We start from the raw sequence: 13,395 nt of genomic DNA on the forward strand, positions 1-13,395 counted from the left end.
CGCCTCCCCCCTCCCTCCCCCCCCCCCGGCGCCTGTGAGGGCGGCGGGGCGGGAAGACCTCGCCGTCCCCATCCCGATCCCGATCCCAATCCCAATCCCAATCCCATCTGCTGCCCCTCGCGGTGCCTGCGGGGTCCCGGGGGTCTGTAGGGGCCGCCTGGCCCGGCCCAGCCCTCCTCAGCCGCGGAGGAGGAGGAAGGCGACGGAGGGTGGGGGGGGGAAGATCTCCGGAGGGCCCAGGAGGAACCGTGGCGGCCGGGGAAGGGCAAAGCCGGTGAGGGGGGGTGTCCTTATTTCCGAAAATACCGAAATTTGGGTTTAGTGGTGTTTGGAAGATGGCGGTTCGTTGGGAGGTGTGCAATACTCCCGGGAGAGTTAAAACCGCCTGTAGGTGGGAGTCGGAGCGATGCTGCCTGAAACAAGAAGTCATCCTGGGCTCGCAGCCATGGTTTAGGAGAAGGCGCTGGGTGTGGTAGCGTTCCTTGGCGTCTCGGAAAGGGTTTTTGCGTGAGGACTCCCAGTCTTAAGAGTAACGTGTGTGGGCAGGCAAGGACTGGAAGTGGACTGACTGGTTGTAAACAAGGGGTGCGGGTAAACAGCAAGTGGCGTCGTCTTTTGATGATATCCATTAGGGTATTGCAGTGAGCGCTCTTTGGTTGAGCCTGTCACAATTAATGATCTGGCAGAAGAAAATTAAACTCTGTGCGCAAGTGGACAAAGAGACAGTAAGAAATGGCAGATCACCTCCGAGAAAGGCTTGAAACTTGCTGAAAACAGGTTGCTTTCTTCTGAATAAGCATAATGTGTTTTTCAAATGTTGCTTTGGTGTACCACTTGACTGGCCATGACCCCATGACTACTGTATGTCCCAGGCCTAGGCTCTCTTGCGTTTCCTCTCCATTCCTCCACAACTTCCAGAGTTTTACTTTCTACCATCACATCGATTGATATTGCTAATACAGCGGGGGCAGTTTTGCTTACCCATCCCAGCTGGCTTTGGAATTTGGCCTCTCTTGTGTGATCGATTGCCAAGGTTTTTCAGCTTGCTGGAGCGTTAAGGCAGCTCTGAATCCTGCCCGAGGATCTGACTTTACTGATGGCACCTGAATGTTACGCCAGCAACTTAAACTTAACATCCAAACCATTCTCAGCCATCTTTCTCCTTCTGCTGTCTGCTGCTCTTGACAGTACCACCTTGCTCGCCAGTCAGGAGGTGACAGATCTATCTTCTTTACGCCTAATACCTCCAACTCTCTGACTGAATTAAACCTCTTCGTTTGTGAGTTCAGCTGACTGAAGGACAGAAGGGAAGTATGTGTTGTGAACAACTCCAGCAACAGAGAGCAACACGTCAGAAGGTTAGGGATTTATTCCATGCAGTAGCTTTTGAAGTATTGAAAAAATTCGGTGTCCCTCAGCCTTACTCTTTTTTTTTTTCCCTGGAGGAAGAGAGGGAGGCTATAAAATGTAGGAGAGAGTGGGTTTTTTTTCTTTAATGCTAATTCATTTTGCATTAATACTGTTTACCGGGTGCCTTTGTAATATTTCAGTAACACAACATTTATGCCTAAGATGCTGATGTTAGGCATTCAATTGTTGTAATTTTTTTTTTTTTTAATCTTTTCAAATTACAGCTGCTAAATGATTGAGCCTGTTTTTCTAGCCTCTTGAATGCATCTGCTGTCTCTGGCTGTTTCATTGTGTCAAATTTGCAGTTCCCTCACATCTTGTCAGGGTCATTTATAGATCTAAGTGTCAGAGCTTAGGTCATACAGAACTGGTCTTCATGGCTAAAATGCTCTTTTTTTTTTTTTTTAAATTTTATTTTAATTTGAGTAGTTAACACACATCAGCTAGGCAAAAAGAATCCACCCTGGTAAAAACAATCCACCTAAAAAACATATTTGCAGTAAAACTTCAGGTCAGATCTGTTTTACAGTACCTGAATTGATCTCAGTAAGTTTATCTCGTGGTAAAATTAGAGCACTTTAGTCATTTTTGCTCTTTCAATTAGCTAGTGACTTAGTCTGAATACATGTCCAACCATGAGCTCTGGAGTAGCTGTGATCATGTAAAACAAGCATCTTGGTGTCCCTTGTGGATGGTTAATGAATGTATAAAAATCTCTTAACCTGTGGACGAACAGGAAGCATTATTTAGAGAGTCAGCAGAGAGCAAACCGGGAAGTGGTTTGACTGCTGTCTTAATCCATCATGGGACTACATCTTAACTATAGCGTGTAGCTCCAGGCTTTCAAAAAGGATATGTTGAGAATTGAAAAGATCATCCTCACTGGGATTTTTTTGTTTATTTTTTTCTCTTCAGAAGGGTTTTTCAGGAGGTCACGGCCTTTTCAGCTTGGAAAAGAGATGAATGAGGAAGAGTACAATGGAAGTGGAAAAGTTCATTAAATAATACCACCTGCTTAACTGTTGTGACTAGCGTTGCACAAAAATGTGTTGATAGCTTTGCTGAGTATGTGTCAGGGCAAATGCTTTAAAACTTACCAGTTTGGAACCAGTAAGGAGCTGGCTGTTCATGGAGTTCTAGTCTCTTTTCTTGCAATTGTTAGCTATTGCAAGGCTGCATTGCAAACGTGTTGTATGAGCCCAACATTACACACTTAATGGAGGTGATGATGAGTAAGTGGGCAGGGAGGTGGCCCTAAGCATGGTGCTGAGAACCACTCTGCTGTGGTCATTCTGAGCTTCTACCCTTGAAAGATTCTTGAGATTTGAAAAGTTTAGTATTTCCTTGCCTCTTAACTTTTCTCTGAGAACAGCTATGTGATGAGAAATATTAAATGTTGTGTAAAATAAAGGAAAACTCTGAAAGTTACAAAAGTATTTGTTTTAAACTACAGAGCTGTTGCCACACAATTTCTGAACAGGTGTAACCTCGCGCAAAACTCCCATGTTTCCTCTTTAAAATCTCCAGTAATCTTTTTATTCTATTAACAGCATTTCACAATTTTAAAGAAGTCCCCAAAGCAGCAATTCCTTCTGTTACTGTTCCAATAGGTTCCCCTCTCCAATACCGTATTGAACAACTAGTTAGCAATTGCGTATTTGATGGTATTATACTCTAAGTCCTAAAGATATATTTTCATGTAGCAATGACCTTAGTTCATGTGTGTTCTATGTTGGTTTTCAAAATACTTAGAATTATATCCAGAAAAAAATAGTATTACTAGTTATGTCTGCTGAATGGCTGCAGATTTTCAGCAACCTACAAGTTGAGCTTTGGAGTCCTTTTAATTAGCATGTGTACAAAGCAGTTGTTTCTTAAGTAACAAAGCATGTATAAACACATATCATTCAATAGAGATGCTAGCAAGCAGTACACAAGTCCTTATGTAAGAATCTCCAGGACCTTCTACTGTGCTCCTGTCTCTCTTTAATGGCTTATTCTCATGTCAACAAATTCTTTTCCATCTCAGAAATAGAGAGGTTTTAACAAAAGAAACAATTATTTTGTAGCAAGAGCATTAGATCCTTTTGTGCTGTGCTTACCTGCACAAATGGCTGGGGAAGCACTAGCTGCCAGGGTAGGGCTTTGATTTGTATCTTTTTCTTACAAATCTTGGCTATAGTCACAGCATTTCAATTTAGACCTGTTTACAAATAATTTCTAAAGAATAAGACCTGAAATGATTGAAATAGTAAAGAATAGAAAAAAAATACTGAAGTTACGCTTTTTTTTCCATGCAGAACATCTTTTACCTGTAGCCTGATCCATCACTTATTGAAGTCCGGGGAAAAACTCCTAGTGATTTGAGCATGTGATCACCAGGTATTTATAAACAAAGACCTTTACAGTTTGGGTCTGTTGCAGTTCTTGTTTTCAGTAATTTTGATTGTATTTTGTGTTCTTCAATGCTTATGTGTCTAGAATATGAATACCGAAAATTATTTGTAAACTCTTAAGCTTTGCTTGATAATGTAACAATAACACAGAAAAGTATCTTACTGTAAGCTGTACATGACGTGATCAGAGGCTCATTGCCATGAGCACAGAGGAGCAGTGACAGGCAGTGAAACTCCAGTGACCTAGTCAGGGAAAACACCCTGACTTAGACCTGGGGCTGTCAAAGGGGGAGGATCAGCCTCATGTCCAAGTGTGAAGCTCACCAGACTAGTCAGTGGAAGAGGCCCCCTTGGTCACTACAGACATCCCACTGCCCTGAGAGGGACATTGGAGTCATTATGGGATGCAGGGGTAGAGATTCTTGGGATTGTGCAAGACTTATAAAATGTTTAGGGGAGGGACCAAGCTGGGGAAAAGGAGGATCAAGGTGATTTGAGGAGGAGCAAATGTGAGAAGATGGGCAAGAGGTGACAAAAGGGGCCAATTGCAAGGCTGCTGGTCAGTATGCTTCTCTGTCTGTGCGTGCCCTGTATGTGATTGCTGCTGCTTCTCCAGTCTTGTTCCTGAACTCCATTTGTAACGGTTTTCATGGGTGAGGGTCTGTCTGTTCTGTGTGGATGGACATCTAAGTGCCAGTGGCTGGAGAAGGGACTGGGGGTCACAGGGGCCCATGTGAGAGACTGAAAGAGTTAATGTCTCAAACATTGTGGTGGGGCAAGTTCTGCATAAGGACGAAATCTGCATAACAACAAACCCTGCATAGTGAGGAACCACAGGTGAAAAGAAGCTGATCAGCATAGATCAGCAACAGGACATCAGCAACTGGACTGGGAGGGCCTGCCAGAAGGTGCACAGCTCCCTGTTCTGATACACTGTTCTGATGTGCTGAGCAGGGCAGCTCACCCTGCACGGCAAAAGATCAAACAATGGTCATGTCTGCAGGGAAGGAGAAGTTATTCCCCAAACGACCCCCAAGCCCACCAACCCATTTCCTCAAGGTTCTGAAAGCACACACCCTGCATGACACTTAATTAGGCTAGTAAGTTCGAGTGCCTGCCTGAAGGAGTGGCAAGGATGATAAAAGGACACAAACTGAAGCCCCAGGCACACACGCCCACCGGCACTGGAGCTTTAGACCAATGCTGGGCCCGGGACTGGTGAAATCTTTCTCTTTTCTTTTCCTCTGTCTCTCTCTCCCTCTCTCTCCTTTTCATAATCCCTACACCTCATCCCTTTAAGACATAAAACCGTTGACTGAGTCTGGGACTAGGAGTGGATCCAGCCGCCCCTAGGCTCTTCTCTGAGACGGAGTCTAGAAAGCAAGGGGGTCTGCTCTGAACCTCCTGACCCAACAGGAGGGATCTCCTTATTCCCTGAACTGATGTATGTGGTTACCACAGGTTACACTGTTTACTGAGGTAGTTCCATGCCAATTCCTGTTGTGAGAAGCCTTGCCACCTACTGTTACGCCTCCCAAGTTCAGGCTGCTTCTGCCATGAATAAAATGTTTAACTGATTGATTGGTGGTGTTTCACCTTAATTTAGCCCGAGGGAACTCCGAACTCAACACGACTCCCTGGTCTGTCCAGCCCAAGTTGTAACAGCCCATGCTTCTGTGATACCAGCAGCTGGAAAGACTGGCATGTGTGGAGGTCTGACTGCCAGCAACTGGACAGAGGGCCAAGCGTCATAGGTGTCTGTGTGTTTGGAGTGGCAGCAACTGGAGACACTGGAGTGCATGCGTATTGTGTGGATGCATACATCAGTGTGTGTAATTGCCAATGAACGTTAAGCTGGACTAGGAGGTTAATAGGATACGAGGCTTGGGAGCCAAGTACTGGAGCATCCATAAGCCTGGGCTGCATACTGGAGAGACCAGAGCACCCTGAGTGTTGGCTGTGGGAGGGACCAGGAGGTCCAAGCCAGCTGTCAGAAGGACCCATGGGATCAGGGGACCCGCTGCGAGAGAGCCTGTTTGCGTCTGCCTTTGTGCATGAGCTGTCTGTCAGGCCAGGGGATTCAGGGGGCCAGGTACTAGATTGACTAAGGCCAGTTACCAGAGGGAGTCATAGCGTGCGCGTCAGCGTGCGCATGTGTGCACGTGCACCGGGGGGTCGGGGTGCCAGCAGCCTGTGTGGGGCTCTTGTCCTCGGGCTTCTATGTCCGGATGCCAGCAACTGGAGACACCAGAGGATCCAGCGGCCAGTTACTGGACAGATGGAGTGTCTAAAAGCAGCTGCTGGAGGGATCTGTATTGGATCCGTGTATGTGTTACTTGCTAACAGGCTTTCATCCTAATCAGCCAGACAGGGGAACGGGATGTGGCTGCTGGTGCCGTTGGTGATTGTGCGAGGGCTGCGTTTTCTGTGCACTGTGTGCATCCCCACCTATTGAGAAAACATGCTCAGACTCGCTACTGTCTGGACCCAGAGCAGCGACAGCCTGGCCTCTACTGGATAACAAGATTCAGTAACCTCTAGTAATTATTGTTGTTTGGGTATTGTGGTGGTATTAGATCTAGACACAGAAAGGCTGAGTTTTCAGGGAGGAAAAGAGTATAAGCAGCAGCAAAGTGTGCTAGAAAGGAATATGGAGAAAATGAGTAAGGAGAAAAAAAAAAGAGATAAATACTCCAGAGAGACCTATTCAGAGTTGTAGAACAATGCACTTTGTTATATAGCAAGGCTATATATATACAATATACACAATACAATACTATACAATAATTTTGTACATTATTGTAGACGCTATTGACCAGAAGATGCTGAAGGAAGAGAATAAGAGCATTTATTCATGCACGGCATGCTTTTAAGTGGCATAAGTTATTACGTATCTTCACAGGCCAATCTACAACATAATTACAAGGTATCCCAGGATGCAGATTCTGTTCCTTTGTGCCATAGGAATATAATAGTTAAAGTGTCTGAGTACAGTTTATCATCTGGAGCTTAGAGCTTTTATTTATTTCTAAAAGTTGCCAAAGAGATTCTGCATCATAGAATGTGCGCGTTTTACGTGTGTCTAAAACACAGGGGTAGCAATTCTTTCATCAATAAATTTCTGCTTAATTAGAAAAAGTTATATTTGAAAAAAACAGAAGCGATAGCTTTCTCGTTTGTTTGCTCCTTTTTTCCTCATTTGATTGTGTAAATAGAAGCCTGAATCTCAAACGCCCTGCCACAGTCGGCAAAGGTGGGCTACAAATCTTACTGGGATAGCATTGGGCTTTTTGACACTCATTGCCTTCACTTCTTTACCTGAGCCAACAATGCAACATTCACTTGCAATGAGAAAATTTCATGATAAAAAATGATGTTGTGGTAGCAGCATATTCTCTCCAGTTTTAGGTGCACTGTCCTGTTAAAAGGATGTTGCACTGGGATAACCTCTGTTGTGGCTCTTTTATTTGGGCTGAACGCAGTACTGGATTTATGGCTGGCCACCTTTTCCTTTGACACAGTCTGCTCCTTTTTTGCCCTGCTTTGCTTTGTCATGACAGAAAAATGATGGCACTTTAGTTTGTGTATTTTGAAAATGTATTGTAATAATGGAAGTCATAGCTTCTTAATGTACTGTTGGAATAAATTTTTAGTGTTCATGTTACTTCACAAAGCTAGGAGAGTTAAGAGCTGGATTCAGAAAGCAAATATGAGCACAGCAGTTTTTGCTGTGTTTTAGGCTCTCTGCTGGATACAGAAGATAATTGGAAGGCATGCATTCAGGAAGTTGTCTTTCTAATCTCAAGTTTAAAATCAAAGTTTTCAAACCGAAATGCCTTTGAAATCACTGAAGCTAATGGATACTCAGCATCTCAGAATCTAAGGCCACTTATTTACATTCTTCAGTCTGGATCTAGAGTTCCCATGCCAATTTAAAAGGTTGTCTTTAATGAATAATGTAAGCTTAAATTCTGATCAGTAAAGCTTTTATGACTGCAATTAAGATAATATTTGAGCCCTGTTCTGACACAAGGGCTAGATCACAGATGCAGATGTTTACTGTATAGTCTGTACATTAAAATTATTGCAGTATTTCTCTCTGGCACTTTCTGGAAAGAAATAGCAGCGCATGTGTTGGGTAGATCTTGGGACGCGCCACAACTGCTTGTTTATGTTCTGCAGAATAGGTAGTGTGCAAAATGCATTGTACCAATTGTACATAACTAGATAAAGTCTAGAACTGCATGTAGCACTTCTAACACTCTAGATATGCAACATCTCTGCAACTACTTAGCATGTGCAGGGTTTCTAGATGTCTAGCAGCACAGCTCTAATGTTCAGGACTTCCTGTAACATTTCTAGTAGGAAAAAAGGAGATGTGGGTAGGAGACCTGTTCTTGGCCTCAAGTCTTGCCTGTTTTGATAAACTGATACTCTGATATCTTCACTCTTGTTAAATTATTGCTGTTTTCAGGTGTGCTTTTTTCAGAAGTGTGCTATAAAAATAACCTCATACAGCATATGACAGATGCCACAATAATGTTTAGGATTATTGTCATTCTGGTTTCTTCTGTCTGGTATGTATTAAATTTGGATGGTATAATATCTCTTGTGAAATAGAACACTAGTAGATAACTTGAAAATGTGGCACTGCAATTTTTTTCCTATCAAACTAATTTCCTTTAAACCTGTATGTTCTTGAAGCAGCATCCATCAGATCTTGTCAGCAGCACAATGAGGCACCTACTGTATATTGTCAGTGGAATACCAATTAGCCTTTAATTTTACCACACGTCCAATCAAAAGAGCTATTGCTTTCACATGATGGCAGAAGGTCATTAAAACAAATGATCTTGCTGCCAGACAATGACAACAAAACCACAGCTCAGTAAGTAGTGTATCTGTTATTGGGCACTGACAGCACACTAAGTGTTGTGCTACACTCGCTTTTTCATTCTGACTTGTTTCAGGTGATCTGATGGCCTGAGAGCTGTAGCTAAAACATGCTCTCCTAACTTAACCTTTTAAGATACAGTATTATTTGCCTCAGACATACAAGTACACAGGTACTTTTAATGTCATAGTTGTCAAATTCTGTAGCTCTTCCTTTGCTTTCAGCTGTTGCTTGCAGTTTTAGTTCTTAACAGTCCCTTCCAGAAGAAACAGCAGCCTGTGCTTTCGTACCCTGAATGGTGGCTCTTCAACCCTGTGAAAATGAGTGCTGGTGGATTACTTAAGATGTCACAGTTTGTCTGGGTTCAGTCATCTGGATTCTCTTAAGTTTTCACTTCATATTCTGCTGTGAACCATGACTGGTTCAATGCTTTCTTCTGTTTGGGACATCAGAGAATTTCCAGGTTCTAGCTTTCTCATATTTCTCATCCTACTCGGTTTTGAACTTTCTTCTTGTAAGACAGTTGCCTGTTTTCCATTCTTCAGCTTGAGAGCAAACTACTTTGCAAAATTTGAAAGTAATCCAGTTACTACTGTATAACTGGAAGGTGCTGTTCATGGTTCTGAGTCAATCACACAAAGTTACTAAAATGCATTAATGCTTTTACATTCAAAAAATAACAAAACTCTACATACTGACAACAGATACTATTTCCCCTACCACTTATGCTTTCAAGATGTCTGTGCAAAAGTAAAATAGAGAAACAAAATTGGAAACAGAGCATGAGTGACAGCAAAAAAACCCCTACTGTATATGTAAGAATTTCAGTCCAAGCCTTTGCCATTTTTTTCTGTGCTGAGTTGTTCCACTGGTTTTGCTCAACAATACCATCAACACTGAGAGCTCCTGCAGAGATGCTGCACTGGTAGCAATCAGAAAAAAAGGATTTTTCTGCTTACTGCACAGTAGTCTAGGCACCCAGTTTGTGATTTTTTTTTTTTTCTGTTTTGTTTTGGTTTGTTTTCCCCCAGAGTATGCTTTCTGATTAACTTCTTGTTAGAAAGCAAAACTTGCACTGATGGTAAATGGTCCCATGAGAGGTTCTCGGCCTCTCTGTAAATCAGGTTGCAAGTGAGTATCCAGAAAATGAGCATTGTGTAATCATTGACCAAATGACCACATCTTTTCCCCCTCCTCCACAGCTGAGGAGAGTTTATTTTCTTCAAAGCGTCACCAGAATGTTTTTAACAGGGAAAAAAAAAAATCATGTAGTGGTTACGCAAGTCAGTTGTAGTCTCCGAGCCTCCTGATAATAAGCAGATATCTTTGTAAGTGGTGTCCTGAGAAAGGATGGTGCCTCCAGTCTGCTTAATTCACCAAATGCAGAGATCAGAGGTTTGGGTTAGCGACCTACAGATATATGAAAACCATTGCCTATACCATCTGCTCCAGCCAACCCTGGGAGGGTATCCTGACTTGATGGAGTGGAAACCTGTGCTAATGTAGTGCAACGCAGCTCTAGTAAGTCTGATTTTTCACTGAGGTATATTCTAAAAGCTTTACTTGAAGCCATTGACCCAATGCCCAAGGATTAACTTCGACTAACTATTGCAAGTTGGTGACAAGATGGAGTAAAAGTGAGACCTGAAGTGAGAGAAGTCCTGTCCTCCAGGGAGAATGTTTTAACTAAAATGATTTAACTAACAGTGTAATTGTGGGAAAAGGAGAAAGGTATTTTTTCATTATCTTGTGTCTCACATTGCCAACTTAAATTTGGTGGATTCAGAAAAGCCTTCAGGTATTCTCTGTGCTCAGTCTCCTAAGCAGTTACAGCTTAAATCATAAAAAGGGGAATGGAGACATGTAAGAAGTTGCATGAAATGTATTTGGTGTAGAGGACTTAATACCTACCTGTTGTGAATTCGTGACTCCATATTGAATTTTGTTTTCTAATGTTTATTTTAAAGCCTTAAAGTACTGCTTATTTAATCTTGTCTCTAGAAACGAATATCAGTGCTCGTGTCTTTAAAATACATTTCTAGCTCTTGCAGTTCCAGGGGGAAAAAAACCCCAAATTTGATTCACATGTGCTTTAGTATTTCAGAATTGAGCAAGGAAAAGAGAAGGCCAGAGATCACTAATCATAAGTATTAAAAAACAGTGAGCCAAATGCTGAAAGCAAGCCTGAATGTCTTAAAGTCTCTACCCTTTCAAGATTAATATAACAATAAAAGTTACCTTCTGATATCAGAGATTCAGCAGTCTCTGTTTTCAGGTTTTTTGCAACCATGAGCCCAGAAACTCAAAACAGACTTTTTCAAATAACTCAAAAAGCTGAACACCAGATATTTCTGGACCATATTTCACACTTTATCATGTATTTCTGGACTCGTGATAAAACCTCCACAACTGCTAGTGCTGCAGTCATCAGGCAGAGAAGGCTCCTATAGGAAGACGCAAAATGCAGAAAGATCTAATACTGCATTTAGAGCAATGGTTGCTGTATTATTTCCTGCAAATGCTTCCCTCATCACTTTGTTCTGTGACCTGCATATTCCGGTCTTCTTTTCTAACTACCTTCTACTCCTTATACAAAGGCATTTCTTCATCCGAGTCTTTTTAATGAAGTTTAACATACCTGAAAACAAAGAAAATATTCCTTGCACATGCAACTGCTGTTTTTCTTTTCAGGAAGTGAGAAGGAAAGCTGAAGCTTTACATACTTGAAAACAACCAAAATATTCCATTGCACATGCAGCTGCCTCTTTGGGCTAAGTTGGCGGGACTGATCAAGAGGGCTTTAAACTAGAATCAATGGGGGAAGGGGATACCAACAGCATTGCAGTAGGTAAGCAAAGGCTTGACATGGCATCACCTGAGGGTGGCAATGCTAGTGGGAACATTTGCACTGCTCCTGGGAGTACAGAGGGCTGAGGAGCATATCTGAAATGCTTGTACACCAACGCACGCAGTATGAGAAACAAACAGGATGAACTAGAAGCATTGATTAGTTCTCAGGGCTATGATATCATTCGTATTAGTGAGACTTGGTGGAATGAGTCCCATGATTGGAGTGCTGGGATGGAGGGCTACAGGCTGTTCAGGAGGGATAGGCAAGGCAGGCGAGGTGGAGGTGTCGTGCTATATGTAAGGGGGAGGTTTGATTGTACAGCCCTTACAGTTAGTGATGATGTGGTTGGGAGCCTCTGGGTGAGGGTTAGGGGGATGGAAAGCAAGGAGATATTGTAGTGGGTGTCTGCTGCCGATCACCCAGCTAGGATGTAAGCACTGATGAGTTATTCTGTAGACAATTAGGAGAAATTTCTGGATCGGTACCCTTGTCCTTATGGGATGTTTCAACTTCCCAGACATCAGCTGGGAATATCATACTGCTGTGACGAGCAGGTCTTGGAAATTCTTGAAGTTTGTAGGAGGTAACTTCTTGTCACAGGTACTCAGGGAGCCAACTAGGAAAGACACCCTCCTAGGCTTGCTATTTGTGAATAGAGAAGGACTCGTGGGGGATGTGATGGTAGGTGGCTGTCTTGGCCGCAGCGATCATGAAATGGTTGAGTTTAAAATTTTCAATGTAATGAGAAAAAAGGACAGCAGAGTTGCTACCCTGGACTTCTGAAGAGCAAACTTGAAGCTATTCAGGGAGCTGTTTAGCAGAGTACCCTGGGAATCTGCTTTTGAGGGTTTAAGAGTCCATGAATGCTGGCCGGTTTTTAAGAAGCACCTTTTGGAAGCACAGGGACAGGCAATCCCATTGTGTTGTAAGTCAAACAAGCGGGGCAGAAGACCAGCTTGGCTGAACAGGGAATTCCTCATGGAGCTCAAGAGGAAAAAGAAACTGTATGATCTCTGGAAGCAAGGTCAGGCTTTGCAGGAAGATTGCAGAGCTGTGGTTCATATATGCAGGGAGAAGACATGAAAGGCCAAAGCTTAATTAGAGTTGAATCTGGCCAGTGTTGTGTCAGATAACAAGGAAGGCTTTTTAAAGTATGTTAATAGCAAGAGGAGGTCTAAAGAAAACATTGGACCAATACTTGTTGAAGATGGTCATCTGACTAATAGGGATGAAGAAAAAGTGGAGGCATTCAATGCTTTTTTTGCCTCAGTCTTTAATAATACTGATAGACCTTGGGCTGCCCGGCCCCCTGAGTTGGAGGACCACGAGTGTGGGAACAGTGACTTTCCATTTGTGGACACTGAAATTGTAAGGGACCAGCTGTATCAGCTGAATGTTCACAAGTCCATGGGGCCAGATGGGATTCCTCCCAGAGTACTGAAGGAGCCAGCAGATGTTATGGCAGGACCCCTCTCGATCATCTACCAAAGGTCTTGGGAGTCTGGGGAGGTCCCTGCTGACTGGAAGCTAGCCAGTGTTATTCCAATTTACAAGAAGGGCGTGAGGGAAGACCCAGGGAACTACCAACCTGTCAGTCTAACCTCAGTTCCTGGAAAAGTTACGGAGAAGATTATAATGGGTACTATTGAAAGGCATTTAAAGAATAATGCAATCATCAGGCACAGTCAACAAGGATTCACAAAGGGAAAGTCCTGTTTAACTAATTTGATATCCTCCTATAATGTCACCTGCCTAGTGGATGAAGGCGGGTGGATGTCGTTTTTCTGGATTTTAGTAAGGCTTTTGATACTGTCCCTCACAGCATCCTTCTGGACAAGTTGTCC

Source organism: Harpia harpyja, chromosome 5, assembly GCF_026419915.1.
Source record: "Harpia harpyja isolate bHarHar1 chromosome 5, bHarHar1 primary haplotype, whole genome shotgun sequence".
NCBI lineage: Eukaryota > Metazoa > Chordata > Aves > Accipitriformes > Accipitridae > Harpia > Harpia harpyja.